The sequence below is a fragment of the Crocodylus siamensis genome, chromosome 3, assembly GCF_052110815.1.
Source record: "Crocodylus siamensis isolate JL-2025a chromosome 3, ASM5211081v1, whole genome shotgun sequence".
Lineage (NCBI taxonomy): Eukaryota > Metazoa > Chordata > Crocodylia > Crocodylidae > Crocodylus > Crocodylus siamensis.
The window spans coordinates 64,586,799-64,613,659 of record NC_143397.1 but is presented as its reverse complement, the minus strand read 5'-3'; the positions used below and the strand labels follow the sequence as shown (position 1 = coordinate 64,613,659).

Here is a 26,861-nt window from a genome sequence, read left to right as displayed (position 1 = left end):
GAGCTCTAATAGAATCAAATGAGGGATCAATTTGGCTTGCAGAATCTGAACTAACAGGAAACCAAAATGACTACTTTTCTTGAAATTCACCACAAGTAAAAGCCACCCCCAAGTAAGGTGGGTGGGCTGGAGAAGCTGACAGCTCCCATAACAACCACTATGATGTCTTTGGCATCTGATATAGGACATAATATTATTACAGTGTTTCATACTTCCATCTCTTTTGACAAGTTGGCGGCTATATATGGCCTCAAAGCAGGAACCATCAGGCTTTCCAGTTGTATAAAGCTTGAATTTAACTCCAAAAATGATATCTGGAGAATTTCCATCATTCATCTTGGCATGCAAAGTATTTAGATATGGTCAAACAATGGGAGAGGCTTGTTTAAAGGCTCTCGATAATTGTCACAATCATGCATAATTCATCCTTTGAATTTCATTTAAATAATAGCATATTTATATTATAAAGCAAAAGGAAACTTTGCCTTTACTTATATAAAGCCAAAATATTTCTAGTGGCTTAATTAACATACACATGAAAAGATAGGGTGGTGTCATTTACCATCCTTACTTCCCTGTGCTGACTGCCCACATTATAGGAAGTAACTCAAGAATCAAATTGGTCTCCCATCACATGTAGGCAGGGGCAGAGAGTATGGCAGGCTTTGGCTCTGAGCTGGTGCATCAGAGGAAGTAATGTGTACCAGGAAGAGGCTTAGTTCACATTATATTTCCTTCCTAAAGTAAAGAAGGAACATGGGTTATAATCCAATTTCGTATCAGCTTCTGGATCAGTAATTTGTGGTCCTTGCTCCAAGCTTATGGCAGAATTATAATTTAGTCTTATATTTGTAATCATTCTGCATTCTAAGTATAAGAAATACTGAAAACACCATAAAATAAATAATTGCAAGTGATAGAAATGGAAGCTTTAAAATTTAAAATAAACTGTGATGCCACATTAATCCCTGATGTAATACCACTGAAGTTGAAGAAGTTGCACCACACATGAATCTGGCCCATGATTTTTAAAATAGAATAGATAGCACAAATTAATTTTGCACCAAAGGCTTTTAAACCATGTTAGATAAGTTACACAGTCAAGGCTAATCTTATTACAAAAGATGGTATCACAAGAAGTACATCACATATAATTTAATTTTGTTCCTGTGTGCCTGATTTAGGTGTCCATTATCTCAAATTTCTGTCTTGGAGGAATTCAGTAGAAGCTAAAAAACACACCTACTTGTGTCTGCTGCTCCAGTTTACTCTTCATTTTGTAGAGGATTTTGGCTAATTGGAAGTAAAAAAATGTAATCAATAAGCAACTTTCAGGATATAATTTTCATACACAACCCCCTCCCAAAAAAAATAAATGTACCAGGACTGATTTGAAATGAATGGACAGTAAACAAAAATGTCAATGGTTGGATTAAAGTCAACTAATAAAAAAGTTATAGCCCAATCTCTGCACATTTGGATATGGAAGGAAAATGTTAAAGGTCTATAGTCAATACTGGAATTGATTTTTTTTGAGATGAGATGACTTCATCACTAATGAAGGAGGAAACTAGAAGTGGGATAGTAGGAAGCATCTGGCAACACTATTGTTTACACATTCTTAGTGTAGTTATGTTAGGAAGGCATATATTCAAAATGAGAGCCTCTTTTAGACTGGCTTTTTATTTTACATGCACTTACTGTTATAGCTGCTTTCATTGCTTCTGTCTTCCATTGTTGTATTATGCTGAAAGGATCCTTTAAAGGTCATTCTTCTTTCTATTGAATTAGAAAAAAAGATACAGAAAAGAAACAGAACAGAAGAATCTAAGATGTGGTAAAGTGGAAGATAATCAATGGGGAAGAGGAAAGTTGGGTTTTTTTAAAATAAAAACATATTGCTGCTAGTGAATTGCTCATCAAGAATGACAGGGGGTGGGGAGTGGCAGGAGGGATAGGGCACCACCATCCCGTGTCACCACTGCCTCCCAGGAGCACTGGGGGGGAGGGGGTTGGGACGGCGGGGGGGTAGCTGGCTTCACCCCTTGCTCCATTCCCTCTGTCCCTGCCAACATGGTAGCTCTGTGCCATCCTACGCCGCCCCTGCCTCTGGCCTCTGTGTCTGTCTGTGTGTAGCACTCTGATTGGTTGTTTCAGTAAGCATTGCAATTGGCTGCTGAGACAACCGATCAGATTGCTCCAAGTGTGTTATGGACAGGCAGACAGACAGACAGGCTAAGCCCTTATATATATTTATACACACATCAAAGCTAAATGACGCAGTTGCAGTGAGACTATTGAGAAAAAGAAGGTCAAATGCCATCCTTCATACTGAATGTATTGTGGTGAATGGAAGTTTTGCTATTGACTTTGTTAGATTTGGGGTTTTAACTCAAGTTTCTATTGACATACATGGGAATTTCAGATATAGGTGGGGTAGAGAGGATCACTGGATTAGAGAATGAACCTGGGATTTAGAAGACCCAGGGCTCAACTCTGTGAACCTAGACAGGTCACTCAGGGCTAGTCCATCAAAAGGATTTGGATAGACCTAACGATATGTCAGTACAGTGCTGTGGTAAGACACAACATGCATGCTAGACCTCAAACTGAAAGCAATGTAACTGCATCAGTGTGACACTGCATACATGCACCAATAATTTGTGCTGAATGGCACACTGCATTAGTGTGGGTAAACAGTTCAAGAGTCTCCATTTTGTATGAAATCCTTAACTAGTCAGTGGGCCAGAGAAAGTGCCCAGAAAACTTACTGGGAGTAGGGAGACTTGTACTTAGATGGAAGAGGGCTGTGAGCTAGGAATGAAGAGGTGTTATGAGACAAAATAAGGAGCTGCTATGAGAGACAAACATTTGTCTCATAATGGCTCCTTATAATACCTCCTCACTCCTTGTTGACAACCGTCCTTCAAGCACTGTTTCCATTTGCCTGGAGGCTCTCCTCTCATTTTCATCTTAGCCTAAGTCTGCCTCTCAGATGTGAGGAAGTGCACTTGTTGCTCAAAAGCTTGTCCAAGAGCTTTCTCAACTATAGAGTTGGTCGAATAAAAGATATCACAGAATATCCTTACTTCTTGTGCCCTTTAGGGACACTCTCATGGATTTTAGATCTACCTTTCTCTCCTCCCCCTCCCCACCCCCCAACCATGCAGCTCATTCGTCTGTCTCAACATGTCAGATGGGATTTGCTCCAGTCATACCCTGTTGAGATATTATTTTGCCTGGTAAGATGTGTAATTTTATGTAAGTCTCCAAAATATTTCTTGCAGAAATATTGATACCTAGGTGGAGTGAGAAGAAGGGGGGTAGGAATATAAATTTTACTTAATGATCATGTCATGCAAAACACAGAAACATCACTGAACACAGAACTTAGGTCAGCCTCCCTTTTTGGGTGGTGCCCATTTCCCTGAAAAGAGTTAATTTCCTCTGGGCATGAACTATCCACCTATTTTCCCCTCTTGCCTGCTCAGTGGACCAATTTTAGCAGAAGTGGAGAATGCTCTTGGCCATATCTCGCTCATAGACTCCTGGGAAGTTGGAGATGTAGGTTCAAGCCTCTTGTTGATGGGGACATAGAACCAGGGTCCCCTGCTGCCTGGGGAATGGTCTAAATCCTAGGGGAGTTAAAGATATGGCACACAGAGCCATATCATCTGGCCCACAGTACTGCCTGCTGCAATGCAGCACAGGTTGGGACCAGCCCTGTGTGCTGTATGCAGTTCATGGAGTTCATTTGGTATGGGATGCAACCTGCACAGGGCCAGTCCAGGGCCCACGCTGGACAAAACACACATGTTGGACCCAAGGCTGGTCCAGACTAGGCCCAAAGACAGGCTGCCTGTGGCAGATCTAGCATGCAGGGCCTGTTTGGCACAAGCACCACATGCACTGTGCAAGTGTGCTCTGTACACCATGCCCAGGGTGAGGCTGGGGCATGCACTACAGGTGGTGGCCCAGCCAGCCCAGCCCTGTATGCTAGATTCAGGGCCTGGCTGAACTGGGTCCACAGATCTGCCCAAGTACACAGGGCTGGTCTGGCACAGTTGCTACATGCAGCATGTACCCCACACTGGCTCCACATCCTGCATGTAGCAGTCTCCAGAACAGCCCCATGTGCTGCATACCACATGTGGGGTTGGGGTAGGCATGCATTGCATGCAGTAAACAGAACTGGAGACAGCACTTGTGGCCAGTGCTGCACATGGGGCCAATCCAGGGCACTTGCTTTAAATCACCTACCCTGGACCAACATATGGGGCCAGTATGTGACCCAGATCTGCTCTGCAGACTGGCCCTGTGCCCTTCATCTGGCTCACAGGGCCAAATAAGTTTGACTCTCCTGTTCTAGGCTATCAGTTTAAACAAAGGAAGTGCTTATCTTTCTGCACCAAAAAGGTGATAATTATAAGTTTTCTGCAATTAACCTGTCACGAGTTTACATGTCTTCTCAGGTGCAGTAGGATTGCAATGGAGCGTTAATAGCTGGAACAGATTCTTCCTCAATGGTCTAAGAAGGGTGCACTGAATTTTTTTGGAGGGGGAGAAGGAAGTAACATTATATAGTTAAACATGTCAATAAAAGTTAAATTATATCGGGAAATTGGATCCCAAGAACTTTAATGTGCATTCAGAGTTAAGCAGCTGAACAGGGATGTTGAGAGTCTAAACTTTGGAAAGAGTCACCTACAGAGAGAGTTAGGTGGGACTTAGGTAACTAAATCCTTGTTTAATCTAATAATACTAAGGTCACATGAAAGATATTAAGACATTAGACATTAAGTTGGATTCTCATTAGCAACTCTAGACAAGATGATTGACACAATGACACAGTCAATTAAGCAACATTGGCTTTTGGGATCTTATAAGGAAGTAACTTGTGAACATGAGTTAGGAGATTTCTGTTGTTCCCACTCCCTTTTCCATCTTCAGTTGGCCACAGCTGGAGTGAACTGAAGATCTGCTGTTACTAGAAATAAATGGTTTTATATGTGCATGGCACCTAGAACTATGGACCCCACAAAACAATATGTATTTTGTGATTAAAACTGTTAGAAATTTTCATAACAAACATTAATTCCTTCAGGAAAATGATAATCTGCACACTTGCACCTAACTAGGCTATTCTAGAAGACTTCTAAATAAGTTTAAATGAAACAAGAAAAATGGAGTTGTGGCAATAGAGTGTGTTTTACACACTCCGAATGGAGACTTAGATGTTGGAGTGATGATTGTTTTCATAAGCAAATTGTTTCACAAGCAGATTGTTTGGCAAGATATTTGCTAAACCAGTTTATAAAAAAGACACTGAAATAAGAGGAATAGAGAGCAAAGCTGAAAGTCAAATTAAAAGTGATTAGTGACAAAAAGTGCAAAGAGTTGGTTAGTTACTAGGTGGAGGATTAATTAAAGAAAAATTCTGGGGAACGAAAACTGCTCTTGACAAAATACAGACATTAAAATGCCAGCTGACGACACATCAGTCTCTGCAATATTACACTGGTATGGCAATGTCTGAGCTTTTTACCATATTGCCTTCACTGAAAGAAAATGCAGACATGTTAGAAATTCTGTGTAAAATATATAGCTTCTCTAAGGCAGGGGTGTCAAACATATGGCTCACAGACTGGATCTGGCCTGTGGAGCTGCTCCATCTGTTGGCTACAGGAACTTGGGGATGTGTCTATGAGAGAACATGTCCTGACACAGAATTTGGAAACATGAAGCTAATATGTAGATATTTTTAAATAATTTGAGAAGTACAATAGTTAACATTATGTCAATCTTTGTACCCTTCCATAAGGGAACCTTCAGCTGGATCCCACAGGAAATCAGGTGCTGAGTCTCAGATGGATTTCCCTGATTAAAAATAAATAAATAAATAAAGGCAAAGACATGCTACTTGTTATTCTTATTCTGTTTTCTTTTTGAAAATGTTGATTTTAGTGGAACGATCCTTTTAAAGGATCAGGTGATTATCTTAAGAAAAGGTTGTTCCACTTGCTTTCATGGAGTTAACTTAACAAGCTATACAATCCCCAAATAGACCCATCTCATTGTGGTGTAAAGTCATACTGTGGCATTCAAGTCTTGCCAATAATAAGAGGTGAACCTCAAAAAGTTCTTTCGGATTTGAATGAACTTTCAGCATTGTACTTTTCTGAACTAATTAGGTAGGAAATCTCACAAAAACAGAGACCTTATCAAATTATTTCATTAGTTTTACTTCTGGTACATCTACACATTTGGTCCTCTCCCTTATGGATATACAATGTCAAATGAGTTTATTTAGAAGTGATGTGTGCCCTGAGGCAGCTAGCTGGTTTTAGACACACATGCAGAGCATAGAATAATGGAGTGAAAATCCCAGGGATGTAGATGCTCTAAGAAATGTGGATTTTTTGGATCTTGAGGCTTTTCCCACACAAGTAATCCTGATTCATGTAATTGGCTCCATTCAAATGACTGATGCTATACATTAAAGAAAGGATTACTGAAGTGCATTAGAGGGGCAAGACTGGTCCCTTCATCTGTATCCAGTATAAACTGCTGCACTGCTAGGCCTGACAGACTGTGATTACAGTACATGATTATTGTTCAAGAAGTACTTACTGCTCAGAATACAAAAAGTCTCAAGTGTTAGCTTTTTTCTCTGGGTCACTAAAAATAACTTAAGTCTATTGATCACAAGTTGGTAACTAGAAAATTCAACTACAAGTTTAAAGTGTAATGGCATGTTTCTACCTTCATCTCTCAACAGCTACTCAACCATTGGCATATTGGATCTTTTTCACCATACATCTAGAGGATTTTTCCCATGTTTTAAGGAGCCTGCTTACATTTGATCAAACTCTTAGTGACCTGTATTTAAATTACATAGTGTCTCCATATTAACAGAGAAAATGTAGATGCTTATCAGAACACAGCAATAAAAAGATTGCCATACAACATTACAGTTGTGTACCATTTGGTTCACTGATTAGTACCATATGCTTCAAAAAAAAAAAAGCAAGATGCCTGGCAGGGGGTAGAGACATACAGAGTGTATCTATATGAGACGTTACTGCATAGTGGTTACTGCACATTTATTTAATACTTGATTATACAAGTACTAAATAAATGTGCAGCAACCAGAGTTACTGTGCAGTACCCATTATAGTAGTGTGCACTAGCTATTAGCACTGTTGGTATTGTGATGCGCTAGTACTCAGTATTATGTGGCACTGAACAGTTGGTATCTTGTGTAGACACGTCTACAGAACAGCAGATTCATGGACTATAAATTTGAAGGAGCATGAAGAAAAATTGGAAGATAAACTTAAAAAGAAGAGTATAAAAAGATGGTAGGGAGGATAAGAGAAGTTGAGGACAATGTGACTGTCGATGACAAAAATGGTGGAAGAGTCTGGAAAAATGTGTAGAAAGGTATGTGTAAAGGATGGAAGTCAGACTACACAGAATGCAAGATAGAGTTGAAGGTAAGATGCTGTAATTTCCCAACTATCTTAATACAAGGGATGTAATTTCCCAGATGTTTTAATATCTTTCATGTGAGCTTAGCATTATTAGATTACTTTTACTATTTATATATTTATATAAGATGCAATGGATCACTCTGTGCTAACTTCTTTACATTCATTTGGTGCAAAACACTTGTAATCTGATTATAACCTGCAACCCAGCGTTCCCTCAGCATGAGGAATCTGAAGCTGATGTACAGTAATTGTTGCCCTCTCTTTGCCACCTCCCTGGAGACTGTGAAATTTAGATGGGGGGGGGAAGGATAGAGCATAGCTGATATATGCTGCTTTTCAGCTAACTTTAGTGTCCCAACAGGTTACAGGGGTAAACTGAGAGAATTTACAAAGGCCTTAGGGATGTTGTAACTTGCACCAAGGCAGAGCCCATGGATAAAAGGAGTGTAAAAGTGATGTGTGATACCAATGGGCATTAAACACTTAGTGGAATACTGAATTTGAGAAAGGAGAGGTGGGTTCCGGCCCCTGCTGCTGGGACTGCTTATGTGTTTTACGTTAGAAAGTCATTGGTTAAAAAACAGAACTAACCCTGCAGCTGGTACCAGAACTAAAATTCCTCCTAGAGGAGTGGTTTCATCTCTGCTCTACAAAGTCCAGATCTCTCTTGCTTATGTCCCTTTTGGCCCCTTTACTCCTGCAGTCTTGGCTGCGTACTGGAAGCCTATTCTTTACTCTGCTGGTATGGACACTCTCCTGAAGAGTGGGATATTTGGGATAATCTCAGGCTTAGGTCAGCCTAGAACTCAGCTCTCACTTCCTGCACAAGTGCTTTAATTACCAGATGTATTGGAATGACAACTATCATGGCTGCAAGATGTCATGCTGAACTCAATGCTGTCAGTGTGAGTTAAGCGTACTTTGTGGGTGCCTAATACATTGGGTTCCTCCTGGGACTTTAGAACACCCCTGCAGCTTCACTCAGGATTGCAAAACAGTTTAGGCAGGAGTAAGGGACCTAGATCAGGGGTAGGCAACCCTTTATCAATGACAGACCATTGCTTACAACACAGCCAGTGTTGTGAGCTGCTGCCCTCTGTTACTAGGAGATTCCTCCAACAATCCTGCCCCAACACACTGCCAACAGAGAAATAGCCCCAGTCTCACAATACCCCCACCTCACCCTGAGGGATGATGCTGTTGCAACTGGAGGTATTAGGATGGCTAGTAGAAATTTCACCAGCTGTTTCATTTCAAAGCTATTTTGATCTCAAAACAGTGAACTTGAAATGAAACAAAAGCCTTTGAAACAATTTTGAAATGAAACAAGGGCACTCGAAAGGTTTCAAAAGTTTTGAAACATTTTGAGTTTTGAAGCTGGGCTTACTTGGCTTCAGTGCCAGTCCCAGCCGGCAGCAGCAACCTCCTGTCATCTGGTGCAGATCTGGGGGCCATGCTCCCCACGAGGATTCTGGCACAGACCCTGGTGCTGGGTGCAGGCTGTGCCCAGCACTGGTCCCAGCTGGCAGCAGCAGGCTCCTGTCATCCTGCAGGGAGATTGTGGGCCCACCTGCACCCCAGAGTGTGCTGTGGAGGCTGTGCCATACTTCTCCTGGGGGTGCAGGCCCTTGATTTTCCTGCTGGATGACAGGAGGCTTGTTCTACTGCCTGGGGCCAGTGGTAGCACCATTCTTCTCAGTACTGGGTGTGAGTTGCACCCAGTGCCAGTCCCAGGCAGCAGCAGCAGTCTCCTATACCCCAGGACAAGTCTGGGATGAGTCTGGCACAGCCCCACAGCCCTCCCAGGGGTGCATGCCCCTGGATCTGCCTGCTGGATTACAGGAGGCTGCCACTCCTGGCATGTGACATGAGATCTCCTTGTCAATAACTTGAGGGGCAGTTTCCCAGAAACCTCTGCATCTATCTCCTTGAAACATAGCAGACATCATGCTCTTAGAAGGGGCTACCATCCCTGCAAGTTTCATCTCAATCAGACAAGAAATGACAAAGTTATAGGCAGTTTCGTGCTTCCCCATTATAGCCTATGAGCGAAACGTTGAAACGGCATTGAAACAGCAGAACAGTTTTGATGAAACAAAATGGAACAGTGCTTTGTAAACTAAATGAAACTTGATACAAAACACTGTTCCATCAAAATGTCGAAATGGAAGTTGAGGCGGAATGGAGCAGCCTAATAGCCCTAATACTTAGCGCCCTGGGGGTTAATGCAACAGTTGACACTGCTTGTTCCCTGTGTTGCCCTATGGCAATTGGCGACAGTAACTTTCACCTGAAAGAAAGGAGCTATAGTAGGCAAGGATACATTAATCCCCCTGCTGATAGCTGTGCTGACACCTTCCCCAGCGGCAGCATCTTCAAATCTTTGCAAACCAAGTCCAACCTTTTTGTAGGCAGGATCTAGCCTAGGAGCCACAGATTGTTTATGAATCAAGATGGTTTGCTTTTGAGCAAGTTTTGAGAGCTCTGTTTCAGCCTGTAGGTATCTTTTCAGTTCCGTATGGAAATGCCTGAAGAACTTAGCTATCTAAATGGTTTTGTGGCTATTTGGGGAGGGTTGACCCGTATCACTTTTTCTACAAGTACTTAGGCCCAAATACAATTTCATCTCCAAGGTGCCTAAGTGGTACTTAGTTTCCTAAGTGCAATCCTACTCTATCCTGCTGAAGTCTTGAAAAATCATTAAGTTTGTCAGCGTCTGTAATATACCTTAATCTTTGCTTTAAAATTAAGTCACATGAAGCAGTAAGAAGAAGGAGGAGCCACCCATATTTTGCATCAACTCTTTTCAGGAATTTAAGTAGTTTGGAATGGGATAGCTGCAATAGCACTCAGGCATATAAGTATTACTTGAGTGTAATACGCAGTTTTACTTAGATGCCTTGGAGGTGAAATAGGAAGTTATCTGTAAGTGAGTAAATTGTGCCACATCCAATTTAGAAAGCTCATTGTCTGAATGCTTTTAACTGTTAATATGTTGAGATGGTCTTCAAAATCCTAGATGCCTGACTGCAACTTTTGAGTTAATAAAAATGATAAATGGAAGACAAAAGTAGTTGTAGAGACAGGACCCAAATCCAGATATTTTCAGATGTTAGAGTGTCTAAAATCCAGAACTAGAACTTTGCTATGTCTGAGGAACAGACTGAAGTATTTATGCCAGAGCAGGGCACGATGAATATAAGTTACGGAGGAAATTTTAAAAGTGCTTATCTTATAGGGTGCCTGTACATGTGTGGGGAGGCTGCTCTGATGCACTGTAATTACAGCACATTAGAGCAGCCTGAATCAAGTCTGCTGGAGCATACTAATTAGCGTGCTCCAGCCAGTTTCCACATCACATGTATCAGAGTCCCTGCACTTCAGAATGGTGGTGAGGGTGCATTAACTAAAGCTTGTTCGATGAGCTTTAGTTAAAGCACCCCTGTTGCCATTTTTAAGCATAGGGACACCGATATACAAGAGGCTGTGGGTGCTTTAAGTAGAGCTGCTCTCAGAACTACTCTAATTAAAGCTCTGCCCCCTCCCCATACCTCCAGAGCATGTGTAAAAACACTTAGAGATAACTTTAAAAGAGTTATAATCTGAAAAATAGATTCAACTGCCTTTTTCCTTATAAAAGAGAAACTATTTTATTTGGCTGAACAACTTGAAATTTTTGCTCTTTGCTAAAGTTATTTTTCTGCCATTGAAGCTTTGTATCACTAATTTGATTAATTAGAAACCAGCTGAGCCAGCCACCTTCCTCTAAATGTATTGCCTTTCATTAGGCTCTCAATCTATTTTATTGATTAAGCCTTTGTTGCTTTCACTGTAATGTTTGCGAATATTGTTCAGTGTGCTCTGAAGTCTATAGAGTGACTGAAGGTGCACAGAACTCATCTGTATTAACTTTAGATTTATCATGATTGGTTCTACAGCTGAAGTAATATTTTAAAAATACTCAATATCAGTCTTCCTATATGGCATTTCACTGTAGTATTTAAAATACTTATCATCTGAATTTTTTTTTCATCCCTGGACACTGTGTGTTCAGTGTTGTCATCATTTTTTTCATTTTGTTTTATGTAAAACAGCAAAGTTTAATACAGTAACTTGTTGGATGGATAGCCTTGAATACTGAAGGCTTTCCTTTATCTATATAAAAGGTAATTGACAGTATAAGCTTCTGATACAGAAAACTTCCTATAGTATTGCATGTATCGACCCTTTTCTAGGGAGATAAGGAAAAGAGAATAGTAGCTGATCCTTGATGCATGTTTAGTTGTTTGAATTTAACTCTTGTTGGGACTGTACTTATAGTAGTCAGCTTGGGGAATCTCCAAGCTGTTTCAACCTGGTAAGTGAACAGCACCAGTTAATTACTTTTGGTCATCACTAACCTGTTCTGCATTTGGAATGGTTACCTACAATGGAAAGATCAGTATCCCATTACCATCCCTTCAGGAGCCCAGTTGTCTTCTCTTGTCCTCTTCTCCTATGCCTATGATCCCAGTTATATAATAAACACTTTTAACCAGGTTCTTTGCTTAAATGTTACTACAGAATACATGCTTTTCCCCAAATGGCAGCATTTCAAGATCCAGTATATAAGGGCAGGAGAAAAAAAGTAATAAGGTAACCAATAATTGGATCAATACTATTTTGTAATATTTCCACATCTACAGCAGTGACAATCACTACCATATATGTGACATGGATTATCGTATAATATGCTAAATGTAAGAATTAGTTTTTTGGTAATGCAAAACATCAGCATGAGATGAGCATCTAAAGCTTGATTTGAAACAAATTGAAGTTGGTAGAAAGACTTTATTTATCTCTAACAGCTTTGCACTATTATAACTGTACCCACTAAAAGACACAAATTGAGCTTAGTTTTGTGGTAATGGCAAAACATCTCAACTAATTGCATGACTATGGGGAACCAGCCAATCCTAGTGCAGAACTCAGAAAAGCTTAGCAGTAAGGATAAGAGGATACTGGCAGCACAAAGAGAAAGAGAAATACTGTATACGTGTTAATCTTATATTTTGTTTTGTAAACATAAATTGAAATCAAATTATGAGAATCAATTTTACAAATGTACGTTACATACTTGGAGTGAACACAAGAGTCTACTTTTCTTAAGAGCCTCTGCTGATGTTACATAATGTAACATTTCAGTTTAAGCAGTTTATAATTATTAGAAGAGCTTAACAGAGATTCCAGTGACATTTACTCCAGAGTTATCTATGAATATATATCAGCTCAGTACAGAAAAAAGAAATTCAGTGTTTATGCTCTAAATTTACAAAGTGAAAACAAATGAAAAAATATGAGCAGGATAAAAATCTTAGTTGATATCACATGTCCAATGTTTATCAAAGTGTGTATTTGAATTCTTTGGCTTGTTATGAGATGTATTAAAAATGTGTTGTGGAATCTATTTGTCTTTCCAAACTTTCATTCAGAATGTGTCACTATAAAGTTTCTGAGTTAAAACAGAAATAAAGTTGAAGCATCCTTAACTGGTAGATATCTTTAAAACTAAAACTTGCTAAGCCATGTTTCTGTATGTAAGGGATTTATGACTTGCTATACTAGATTAGATTGGATGTATCTAGTCTTATATCCTGCCACTGACAATAAGTGATACTAGGTGCCTCAGTGGAAAATATGAGAAATTCTGCATTAAGCAGCTATAAGGTAATTTATCTCAACGGAAATTTCCTTCAAGGCCTCAAAAGAGATTGGTTTAGTCAGTACAGAATGGACTGCAAGTGGTTGAATGGTAGAGACTTATATTTCTTCTGCTGAAGAATCAGCATTTTAGCCCATGTACATTTGATGAGAATCAGCTGAGGGAACAGGGTGAAGGCTAACGCTTCTTGTGGAAGGGGAAACTAGCTCTGGACAGACATGTTCATGGCCTTGACTTTGCCATCAAGAGTCATCTCGTCAGTCAACTTATGTTGCTACCTGTGGGCATTAACAAAGACAGTATCTTGCAGGGACCTTACATGCAGATGGAAGCAGATTCTTCTGTGCTGGCTGCAGTCTAACTCTGGATATTTCCAGGAAAATCAGCATTGATCATCACTTGGCATCTGAGGTACACATGAAGATGAAGGCTGTTGCACATACTGGAGGTTAGAGCAAGAAGCAAGTGACTGTGTCCTCCCTGTTTTAAAGGACCACAGAAAGCAGCGTAGGAAGGTGAGGGGTGGTATTTTCCCTCATGGAAGATTTCATGGTGATGAACATCCTACTAGAGAAACTCGATCACCCAAAGTTAAGAGCCCACCTGAAACAAAACATGGCAAATGCAGGGAGTGTTCTGTGCGCCAACAAGCTTTGCTAGGGCTATCTCCCTGCAGTGATTGTTTCACATGTACAGTCCATGAAGGCCATCTTGGTAGAGTATCATTCTTTTTCCACTGCAGCTGATGAAGCCACCAACCCTCAGGACAACCACCTGTTGCACATTTTATTTGTATTGCAGAACTGGACTGACTGGGTTTCAAACTGAAGCTTGTCTACCTCACATCTGTCAATTTTTCTACCGTGTCCCAAGCCGTCATGAAGGTAATTGTCAGCTATGGTGTAGACTTAAACAAGATCTCAGTATTCCTGTCTGACAAGAACATATAAATGTGCAAGGCTTTCCCTGATGTTTTCTAAGGAATGCTGCCCAACACTGTTCACTGTATGTCACAGGCATAGCACACATCCTGTCCCTAGTAAGTAACATCTGGTGCACACAGTTCCCCAAGGTGGATAGCACAGTGTCATCTCTCAAGAAAGCCCTCAAGCACTGTCCAGATTGTAATGTCTGGTACAGGGAGTCCGTCACCAGTCAGAGCGGGGACTCACATGGAACTGTGTTGCTGCCACCAGAGCCTGTGGTCTCACAGTGGAATTCCTGATTCAGTGAGGTCCATTACCATGCCAAGCACATGCAACACTACCAGCATTTTATGAGTGAGGAGCTGGAAATCACACCCAGCAGACAGTACATGCTCAAGCTTCATGATCTCTTAGGGTGCGGCAACATTCAAGATCAGGTGATGTTTGTGGCTGAAAATGCCATCCAGGTGATGAGGTTGGAAGGCCACCAGGCTGTGATTCACCAAACACACAACAAGGTGATGGATTTGATAAGCTGGGTTGAAGACAGGGCATCGCATGACCTGTCAAGCTGTCTTCATGAAAACCAGCACAGAAGGGATCTGTTCCAAGCAATAGCTGTGAAGTTGAACCATTACTACCAGTATGACCTGTCACTACCATCATGGTTCAGTTAGCTGGCTGTCACCTTCTTTAGTGCTGTTAGCATTTTGGACCCCAACAAGGTGTTTTTCCTGAGTTTTAACCCTCAACGACCGAAAGTAATCCTGGAATGGGGGAAAAAGCATGACAGTGAATGTACTGCTTACAAAAACTTCATTAAAGAGTGCCAGATGCCTGTGCTGTGCCTGTGTTTTGAACTGTCTATGACCATTTCCACTTCTTTACACCCTGGCAAGATGCTATGATACCATTACTATGAACTCAGTAGGTGCTGAATTGATATCTCAGTGTATGGACATGTTTTAACCCCACAGAGACAGAGAGTGTCTCAAGCTACTGTGACTGGGTGCAGTATGCTCACATTTAATACAGAGCAGGAACTGTCCGTCTTAAGGTTAGCATTCAGTTTTAGTAAAATCCTTTTTATAATGTCCTTAAATAAAGTATATATAGTTGGCATTATTTACAATTCATGTTGTGCATAGTATAGCTTTGTTTTCATAAATTATTTCAGTTTAGAGTTTAATTAAGTGCTTAGGTGATATTTTTTAATTAAGTGTATATTGTTGGTACTAATAAAGGGTAGGGGTGTGCGAAGTGGGCCCTGTTCAATTCGCATTTGGATTTGACCCGAATTCAAATTCAATTTGTTGATTTGGATCACTGTCCCTGATTTGATTTGGCCAAATTCAAATCTGAAGATTTGATGCTGATTCAGAGAATCAGGGATTCAGACATAGACACAGCTTTAAATGTTTTTTCTGTGTACCTTGAGGTACCAGCATGACTTGTGAACACTGTGATGCTGGAGCACATAGAATGTCCTACAGGAGTGCAGGGGGTCACTCCACATGCTCAGAAGTGAACCCAGAAGTGGACTAGAAGTACTTCTGGTCCACTTTTCGGTCCACTGGGGAGCGCGTTGGGGAACTCCTCCGCACCTCCCGCTTTGGGGATTGGCCATAGGTGGATCCGGGAGGCACCAGTCGCTGATTGGGGGAGGCATGGGAGAGCCCATGGGACGCATTGGGAGGGCAGGATCTGCTGCTGAGCATGCTGGGGAGCCCCCCACATTTTTGTGGGCCACTCCAGGAGCCCCAGCATTGCAGCATTCATGAGCTGCCTGCTACCTAGAGACACATAGAAAAAAGATTTAAAGGTATGTCTATCCCTGAATCTCCAAATCCTTCCAAATCTCTCTGAATTAATTTGGAGGGTTCTGAATCAATTCAGAGAGATTAAAGGATCCTCTGATTTAATTTGTATTTGGAGATTTGACCACCGAATCAGACCAAATCTCTACCGAATGGAATTGGGGACAAAAATTTCAGACAGCCCTAATAAAGGGTGCTGACAGATTTGAAAAAAAATCCCAAAACAGCACTTTACCAGAAGAGGAAGTTCATTAGTTCAACCCAGCTTCACAGCTTTTGCATAGATTGGGTGCTTCAGCAGAGTTTTTGGCATTTTTATCTAAAAGCTGATTCAATCAGTGATTAGATAAACATGCCAAAAAGCCCTGCTGAAGCACTTGATCTATACGGACATTTGGTGAACTGGGTCCAACTAACACGATGCCTTTTCTGCACTCAGTGCTTAAAGTACCATTTTTTCCCATGTCTGTAAGCAGCCAAAGTGTATATAGTTGGTATTAGTTACTAAAGTATATCTAGTTGGTATTTGTTACAATTCATGGTGTCCATTGCTTTATTTTAATAAGATATATCATTTTAGATTTTAATAAGGTACTTAGATTGCTTAATAATAATGCATCAGTTAATGGCCTCCATGGGCTTAATCCTATGATTAAGCCTGTGGAAGCCATTAATTGACATGTAATTAAGTAGTCTAAGCTATGTCTAATGGCTTTCATGGACTTAACTGCAGCTAATGTATCAATTAATGGCTTCCATGGGCTTAATTGGGGGATTAAACTTGCAGAAGCCATTAATTAATGCATTAATAAGCAATGCCTGGTTTGGGTCCATCTGACAATCTGTGGGGTAGGCTGGACTTCTGGAGCCCCTCTGTCAATCAGAGGAGTTGGGGGGGGCAGGGAGGAAGGGAGAGGCAGAGGCACCCACCACGATCAGACCACAAAAATGGTGCTGGGTCCTGCACTTGCACTGTGAAATTGGCAGGCAGCCACCTCAAATTCAGTAGGTCCATACTCATAACCTTCAGTCTTAAGCTCAGCAACACCAATATGCCACCACTGTCAGTGCATGTCCCAATGCTTGATTCTGACAATGATGTCAAAGAACTGTTCTACCCCAATCTTGACCATTTTGATTAATATTTGCAAGGAGGAAAACATCATTTTCCTTGGTGACTTCAGTGCCAGAGCTCTGGAGTGGCACCACTGGGAATCAAGGAGCAAGGAAAACCAACTCCAACAGCATCCTTCTCCTGAGCAAATGTATGGAGCACAGTCTTGTCCTCATGAACACCATCTTCAGAGAAACACAGATACAAAACCACCTGGAGATACCCTCACTTTAAGGACTGACATCTCCTTGATTATATTATTGTTAGACCCTGGGATTGAATGGCTGTCCATATCATGCCAGCCATGTGAGGAACCAAAGACTGCTGGACAGATCATGATCTTGTCAGATCCATGATGGACACCCAGCTTCCTCCAAAATGCCCAAAATAGCCTCAATTAATGCAAAGGACTCTCAACATCAAATCCCTTCAAAACCTGAAGGTCTGTAAAAATCTTCAGCAATGTCTCTATGAAAAGTTCTCTGCCCTGTCCACAAAGGAAGGCAACATTGAGAAACTCTGGAATGGTTTTAAGACTGCTGTCCATATGACCTGTGTTGAATTACTGGCTATACCACCCAACCACACCAAGACTATTTCAATGAGAATGATATTGAGATCCAAGCTCTGCTTGACCAAAAAGGAAGGGCTCATTCTCCTTGGCAAGATGATAACTTATCTCAGCAGAAGAAGGAGACATAGCAGTTCCTCAAAGCTGAATTTCAGAGGAGGATCCAGGAAATAAAAAAATAAGTGGTGGCAAGAGAAAAGCAAGGAGATTCAGTTCTATGCAGATAAACATGTCATCCATAGCTTTTTTAAGGCAACAAAAACCATCCACGGCCCAGCTTTCCATGATTCTACTTCCCTGCGATTGCAGGATGGCTTGGGACTCCTTAAAGACAATGAATCTATTCAAGCTAGAAGGAAAAAGCACTCTGAGGCACTCCTGAACTTTGAGTCCACTGTGACAGATACCACCAGCAAATCCATCCCCCACCACCCTGAAAGGAGATCCCTCACTAACCCTCCTATCCTACAAGGCTATCAAGGAAACCAAGAACAACAAGGCTACTGGACCAGATGGCATGCCTGCTGAAATCTACAAGGCTGGTGGTGAGGAACTAGACTCCATGAATTTATTCCTCAAATTTGGAACAAAAAAGAGATCCCTGGAGACCTGAGGACCCTTTTTATCTCTGAGATAGGAGATAAGTCTCTGTGCGGGAACTATCAATGTATCACCCTTCTTTTCACAGTTGGTAAAATCCTCTCCTGCATCTTCCTGGACTATCCTCTAGCTCTTGTTGAGAGAGTTTGGCCAGAATCTGTGTGTGGTTTCATCCCATGGGGCAATTGACTTGATCTTTGTTGCATGCCAAATCCAAGAAAAGTTTCATAGTTGCTAGGGTGAGAATGGACCTAAGCAGATCATCTAGTCCGACCCCCTGCCATGGGCAGGAAAGGATGCTGGGGTCAAATGAGCTAGTGGCTGTCTAGCCTCCTTTTGAAGACCTCCAGGGTAGAAGCAAGCATCACTTCCCTTGGAAGTGGGTTCCAGCTCCTAGCTGCCCTGACAGTGAAGTAGTGCCTCCTGATATCTAGCCTGAATCTACTGTCAGTCAACTTATGGCCGTTGTTCCTTGTTACCCCTGGTAGTGCTTGGGGGAACAGGGACTCTCCCATAGCCTGCTGGTCCCCCTTGGCAAGTTTATAGGCAGCCACCAGATCCCCTCTCAGCCTTCTCTTGTGGAGGCTGAACAGGTTTAGGTCCTGTAGCCTCTCCTTGTAGGGCCTGCCATGCAGCCTCCTAATCATGCAAGTGGCCCTCTTTTGGACCCTCTTGATGCTGTCCACATCTCTCCTGAAGTGCAGCACCAAGAACTGGACACAGTACTTCAACTGTGGCCTGACCAATGTCACATAAAGGAGGAGGATCACCTCCTTGGACCTGCTCATGATGCATGGGACCATGACCCCAGGAAGAGAAGAAGAGTGGTTGCTCCTCAAGGGAGCAATCCTCAAAGCAGAAGCTAAATCTATTCCATCTTGGAGGAAAGGCAGTAAGAGGACACAGCAGCCCCCCCTGGCTCTCCAGGGACCTAGCAGACCTCCTGTGGCTAAAAAGAAAGGTCTACAAAGGATGGAGGATGGGATTCACCTCCAAGGAGGATTAATCTGCACTCGTCCAGTTCTGCAGGGAGCAAACCAGGAAAGCCAAGGCTGCAACTGAACTTCAACTAGCTTTGAGCATCAAGGACAATAAAAAGTCCTTTTTCAGATATGTGGGGAGCCAGAGGAAAAGCAAGGGCAACGTTGGACCCCTGCTGAACCAGATGGGGCAACTGACAACTGACGCCCTGGAAAAAGCCAACCTATTAAATGGGTACTTTGCATCAGTCTTTCATCAGTCCCATGGGACACCCATGCCCACTACAGGACAGGGAGATCCGGGTGCGGGAGGTCCCCTACCCTCCATTAATGCTGACCTCATGAAGGAACATCTTGAGAAGCTGGATACCTTCAAGTCAGCCAGCCCTGACAATCTACACCCCAGGGTACTCAAGGAGCTGGCAAGCATCATAACCCAGCCTCTGGCATGGATCTTTGAAAACTCCTGGCACTCTGGTGTAGTGCCTGAAGACTGGATCCAATCAAGAATTTTTCCTCTGTGTGCACAAGGATAGTGCAGTTGTCAGTGTATTGAAGGTCAAAGGTGGTTGTTTTTAGTACTTTGGTCTTTGAGAAAAACATCCCAGATCAAAGAGCCCTCATCCATTTACTATTCATTGTCAATTCTGGAAGGAAGGGGGTATTTAATGAGAACCAGTAAGATTGTCAGATAAATGGAGAACATTGTCCCATGAAGGTGGGACAGTGACACACCTTTGCTTGACCCCAGTTTGAAAGGTAAATGGATCTGTTTCCAATCCACTACATAGAATGGGTAATGGGTGCAGTCATCTGGTCATGGGGAAGCCTCAGGACTTTGTTGTACTTTTCAGGACATCCAAATCTGGCCAATACTTTCCACAGGGCTTCACAGTTGATAGAATCAAAGGCTTTAGTAAGGGCAGTGAAGGCCATATACAGATCCTAATGTTGTTCCTGATCCCTGGCACAGCTTTATGAGCACTCGTGGTGTTCTGGTGAAGTGCCTGATGACTGCAAAAGGGCCAACGTGGTCCCCATTTTCAAAAAAGGGAGGAAAGAGGACCCAGGAAGCTGTAGGCCTGTTAGTCTTACCTTGGTCCTGGGGAAGCTCTTTGAGAAAATTATCTAGAAGTACATCTGCGAGGGGCCAGCAGGCAGTTTATGCTTCGGGGCAATCAACACTGGTTCATTAGAGGCAGGTCCTGTCAAACCAGCCTGGTGGCCTTCTATGACCATGTCACAAAAGCCTTGGACGCAGGTGTCACGGTGGACATAGTCTTCCTGGACTTTAGGAAGGCCTTTGACACTGTATTTCACCCCATCCTCATTAAAAAATTAGGTGTCTGTGGTGTTGACACCTACACAGTCAGATGGGTCACAAATTGGCTGGAGGGCCACACCGAGAGAGTGGTGGTGGACAGGTCATTTTCAACCTGGAGGGATGTGGGCAGTGGGGTTCCCAGGGCTCGGTCCTCAGGCCCGCACTGTTCAATATCTTCATTGGCGATTTGGACGAGGGGGTGAAAAGCACCTTGTTAAAGTTTGCAGATCACACTAAGATGTGGGGAGAAGTGAGCAGGCTAGAATGGAAGGACAGGATACAAGTAGATCTCGACAGGTTACAGAGCTGGGCGGATGAGACTAGGATGGGTTTCAATATGGACAAGTGCAAGGTGTTGCACCTGGGGAGGAAGAACCAGCACCATACCTACAGGCTGGGAAACTCCCTTCTCATCAGAATAGAGGCAGAGAAGGATCTTGGAATCACTGTCACAGGAACCTGGCATTTTTTTCCAGGTTAAAACTTAGTGTCAAATCATGAATCACTAACATAAATGAGGGATTTGGTGTTGACCTTTGTGGGAATATGACAGGTGCCTTAAATGTCTATACTTAAGACCATAGTTTTGCTACGAATGTACAGCAGAGTTGGACAAGTCTCTTGGAAAATGCTTTAGAAGTGGGCTTACATACAAGAGGAATCTTTTGTGTATAAATTGGGATCCAAACCTAGGTGTTGGGAATGTATATATTTTATTAAAGGGCTCTATTTAGTAAAATATAGCACAATTGCCAGAGCAGCAGAAACTTCAGGATACTTTCTCCTTTTTCCTATCCCTATAAATAGTTTAGTAAATTCTGAAGTATTGCACTTTATAATGGTGGGAACCTAAGGAAAATGAAATATTACACTATGTGGTTCCTAAGGAACCTTATTCACAGTGGGAGGTAAAATTTGAAATGGCCTTATGAATTCCTTTGGAATTCCTTTGGACCAATATTGCATCCAGTATATTATAATGAATAATAATGATGGCTTGGGTAACATGTCCCACACGCTGACTCCAGACGGAGGAAAGTAATTACATTTTCAATGTGTGCATATCATGCTGTTCACACTGCACCTTTGTAAGTGAACTGTAAAAGTTTGTATTCTCTGACTTTATTAAAAAAAATCAATTGTGTGATGCTGCAGTGTTGACCCAAAACACATGGCCAAATAATAAAACACAACAGTAAACTGGTTTAAAATGTTTAATGTACTACATTGTACTGTGGAGAATACCTTATAAAGTTTTAAGTCAACTGTGAAAAGTTTGTTCTTTTATTTTCCAACTGTTCTTTACCTGAAATTTTGACCCAGGGTTAACCATAACTGTGTTATAGGAGGCGCCACTATAATGTATTTGGATATAAGCTTTTCTCAATTCAGGTCTGAAGGAGAGAACTTTACTTGTTCATAAATTACAAATGAGAATTCAAGACATTTAAATAAAGTAAGCATGACCCCAAAATTAAACCACAAAAATGTACTCCACTAAAATAACATTTCAGGTATGAAATGAGTAGCCACAAAAGTGGTGCTATTCAGATATACAATTGTATATCCAGGATTGATTATATATTCAGTCTGACATGTCAAAGCCAGATCTCATAAAAGGTACAGAAATGAACAAAATATTTTCAGCATATCTTGAAACAATTTTATCTTTGTCTTAGTTTAGCTAAAAGCAATCTCAAATTTCACTGTACAGCTGAGATTCATTTTTTCTTCCTCATCTTCAGTACTCTTGTAATGTTATTGGGGTTGGCATCTTTTGAGGCTGTGAGGGGCCCATTCATCATAGATTTTGTGTGTTGCTGGATGGTTACACTGTCCCCACCTCTCCTGACTTGGCAGGGCAGCTAGATATTATGCTTATTTTCTCATGGGAAAAAAAAAAAAGAAAAATCTGAAAAGAGGAAGAAGGGAGCCTGTCTACTTCATCGTCACAGTGCCCAGGAACAGGGCACTATGCCCAGCAACAGAGCACTATGTTCTGCTCCTGAGGCCAGTGCTTTAATGTGAGGGTCATAGCCCCATAAATTACTTTTATGTAATTGTAAACTTTTACACAAGTATATTTCAATCACTTGTGTTAATTGATCACTCAGACACATGAAGTAAGATATCTTTGCTCCAATTTCTGGGACCATGCTTGAAGGCAGTAGATGTGAAAAGTCTTCCCCGTTCCTGCTATTGTTCCAGAAAATCTTTCTGAATTGTTGGCAGGAGGGAAGGCATAAAAAACATTATCTACAAAGCCCTCAAACCCAGTCTGTTAGACAGTGGGGAGGTTTAGGTTTAGTGGCCACATGTACAAGCCACTAATGGTGCAGTAGAGTAATTCTACTGCACATTAGTGTGGCACCAAAAAAAATGCTAATATGAAGTAGAATTAGTCTACTGTGCATTAGCATCACTTAAAAAGCATGTGCGGGCACTAATGCATAGTAGCATCAAGTAAGGCACTGAGTACCTGTAATTAGGGTGCATTGATGAATGTGTAGACATGCCCACTGACTCCCAAATTTGAAGTGAAACAAAGTCCCAAGGGCCCGATCCAAAGACATGCAAGCACCTCCACTTCAGTGTTACAATGCCTAAATATTAGGGACTAGGAAGAAGATCAAAATAAATTGGGAACCTAGATTCCCTATATGATTTATACTGAACCTTATGTAGCTGCCAGTACCAGGGATTTGATTGAGGAAACCATAGAATTCCTGTTTGAAGATAACATTATATTTCCCAAGATTTGATTTATTGAGTCTCCACTGAAATTCAGCAGGTGCAAAGTAAAAACTTTTCTCTGAATATCTATAACATTGATAATATCTATAACATTGTGGATAATATCCTGAAAGTCATGGTCCCATCCAGACATTGACTAAGTTCACACTTCAAATCCAATGCAAGGCTATTATAGGTATATCATGAGGACTTGGGAAGAATATTATTAGAGATTTAGACTGCTTGAAATGAAAATCAGAAACTAGTATTGGCAAGAAATTTGTGAGAGGCCAAAATTCCATTATGGAAAACTCAGAAGTGGAAACTGTTAATGACAGGGGTGTTAGTGATTGGGAAGAGCCACTTTGGAGGACAAAAAAAGAACTTTTTATGGAAATTGACATGAAACATCCATGAAAATACTGAGGATGAGATACAGATAACACAAAGCCACTGGGATCTTTGTATGAATCTCCTTAAAAATTCCTCAAAAGAAAATGAGCTCAGATGAACACCACATCTTCAAGAAGATGAACTCTAAGGGAGGATGCGCTTGAGCCCAACTTCATCAGCAGTCTGATCAAATGGTTGGTAGTAGCCAAGGACATATAAGCAGTAGAATGGGAAACCATTTTCACAAAAAGAAGTTGTAAACATTTCAGGATTTAAAAAGGAAATTTTTTTCATTCTTACAAAATGTTTTGTAAATTTGCCTTGAGGAATGAAAAAATAAAAAGGGGTGGGGTGGTGGGTGTCTCTGAGAAAGTTTAAGGCATTCAAGGAAAGATTTTGGTTTTAATACTAAGACCTGTTTTGTCAAAGACAAAAAAAAAATACACTGTTTGTAGTGACCAGAACAAAAGTGAGAAGTTCCACTGTAACAAAACTTTCACTACAAATTAAACTTTCCATTTGAGATGGATCAATATCTATGTATTTAAAACATTTTGTAACTTTTAAAAGTTTAATGCCATCAGCCAGCATGCTTGAAAGACAGAAAGAAAAACATCATTTTAAAGTAAAGCAATTTTAAAAGAAGTTTAAAAAAAATGAAAGAATGAACACTGAACTTGGTAACAACTTGCAGGGAATCTGTAGGTTGGAGCAGGAATTGTAAGAGGGACAATTATGAGCGTGACAGCTTCCAGGAAACTGTTTCTCAGGCTGTAAGCAGCAGCACTGAATATAATGCACTTATAAAGATCCAGGGCTATTCTTGCATACTAGGCTATGCATGAAACAAAAGCTTAGGCTCCACACTTTAAATGTAGCCCATCTTTCTGCCATATGTCTAGTTGGAAACTAATGATTGTAAATATCAGTTAATAAAAAATGAGCGAGCAAGCAAATGAGAAACAGAGATGGGGTGATGGTCTTATTTAGAGTTTCAGCACACATCTACACTTGGGCCCTTGTTATACTTTGTGCTTTGAGCTACTCAAATGTTGATCAGTGTTAGTGCTAGCTCAGGTTTTGAGCAGTCACACCTTAAGGCTTAAAACCTTCTCTGACTGTTCCCCATCTGCACAGCTGAGACTTACCACTACAGGGCTGGTGAGTAGGGGCTTGACTAGGTGGTATAGCTGTAAGTTGCCACTACAGGTCTGGTGAGCCAGGATAGGCTTCTATCCCTGCTCTAGGTGAAGATGTGCAAGAGATGGGTTGGAGGGAAGGGCAGGCACATGAAGCTGGGATGTGGATAATTAATGGAATGGGGGTAAGTAATGAAATGAGAAGTGGAAAGGTAATGGGGGTAGGAGAAGAGTGGTGAAATGGAGGAAGTCAGCCACTGAAGGATAAAATGAAATAATAATAAAAAAAGAAATAAATAGAAATGAATTAAAGAAGGGCTCATGTTTTAATAAATTGGGATTTGGGATTAGGGTGTTGGGGGTTCTGGTTATGCTTCCTAGGGTAGCTGGGTGATAGGAGTGGTGAGGGAAGGCACTTATAGGGGAGCTAGTGGCTGTGCCTTGGGAAGGAAGCCCCAGCTCATGGGGACCCAATCCAGCCCCCTAATTTGTTTGCCCCCTACCCTCCCTAGACTTCACCCCAAAAACCCACTCCTGGACCCACATGTGTCCTGCCTACCTGGCATGTGCTCTGCAGCCTGTTTGCATGGAGTTGCACCCCTAGGGATGAGAAGGTCACATCCCCAGGGACAGGAGGGGAAGTTGACTTGGTAACTGAACTGCCCCTTGGGCAATAGAGTTCAGGGGGTGTAAAGTTTGTCCATGTAAAACAGGAGGGGGTGGAATGGGACACTGCATCATGGAATGCTGGTGAACTGCAACTTAGGTGACTTATCTGTTGAGGGGTAGCCACACTTTGGGACATGAGCTGGGTAACAGGGACCAGAGGTGAATCTGCCCTGGAGTGGCATAACTTTAAGCTGCTTAACGTGTGCTTAAAACTAATTTCAGGTGTTAATATGTGGACAATCCAGGGGTTACAAGGTCCAGTAGCCACCTATATTGAATATGTAACAAGGCCCTAGGTCTGAAAAGTGCCAAGGAATACTTCTCTGCAGAGTGTACGGTGTATTTGGAAACACCAAAAATGGTGGTAGATATTGCTTCTAGTGTGGTGAAAGATGCTTGCCAATAAGCCTGCTATTGGGGCGGGGGGGCAGGGGGCATCCTTGGGCATGCCCAGAGCTACAACAAAAAGGCTTAATTTCATTTTTTTGGGCGGTGTGGTGCTCAGGGAGTGAACTTCACTGCAGTGCTCTGGCAGGTGGGGCAGAGATAGTATAAACATGCCCTCAATCTCCATGCTGGGAAGCCTACAAGATAGGGCCAAGCAACCTCTGCAGCAGTTTTCACTGTTTTTAATGTGGACTCCAAAGGCAGGATTTGTGCAGTCAATTTGGGGCTTGACCCAAAAACCATTAAAATAAATAGAACAGTGGTAATCAGACATTTTAGACTCAAGGCATCCCTCTATAGCCATGAGCAATGCATTGGATCAGCCCAGGTAAGTACTAAAGGGCATCAGGACAGGGGGTACCAAGAATACCCATCAGGGGGCTTAAATGTCTCTACACTAATGCTAGGGCAGGGGAACAAGCAGAAGGAACTTGCTCTACTGCCTGCAAGCAACAACTTCAACCTGGTTGGACTAACTGAAACCTGGTGGGGCCCTACTCATGATTGGTCAGTAGGCATTGAGGGTTACAGGTTGTACAGATAGGATAGAGTGGGAAAAAGGGTGGGAGGGATGCTCTTTATGTTAAGGAACAATATACGTCCTCTATAATCAAGATGGGATCAGAATAGGGCCAAACCAAGGCATTGTGGGTCAGGATACAAGGGGATTGAGGGGAAAGGGACTGGTAATGGGGGTCTACTATAGGCTGCCACACTAGGAGGATGAGTTAGACCTGGAATTCTCTAGATGATTTTCAGAGGCTATACAGTTGAGAGATAAGGTTGTCATGGGTTACCTAAACTACCCTGACATCTGCTGGGAAGAGTAGTTCGCCAAATCTAACCGCTCATGTAGGTTCTTAACCTGTATACAGGACTTCCACCTAATTCAGGAGATATATCATCCCACTAGGGGGAACACCTTGCTGGACTTGGTATTAGCTACTGGGGATC

The 26,861-nt window shown here is 41.8% G+C and overlaps 1 long non-coding RNA gene across 1 annotated transcript in view; it reads left to right on the top strand.

Annotated features, from left to right (window-relative positions):
- Positions 1-7,232: 7,232 nt before the first annotated feature.
- The window catches only part of LOC149868347 (uncharacterized), a 127,914-nt gene continuing 108,285 nt past the window's right edge, over positions 7,233-26,861 (top strand). The window contains exon 1 of the long non-coding RNA XR_016440976.1: positions 7,233-7,496. This is a non-coding gene — a long non-coding RNA (uncharacterized LOC149868347). The remainder of the gene's footprint in view (positions 7,497-26,861) is intronic.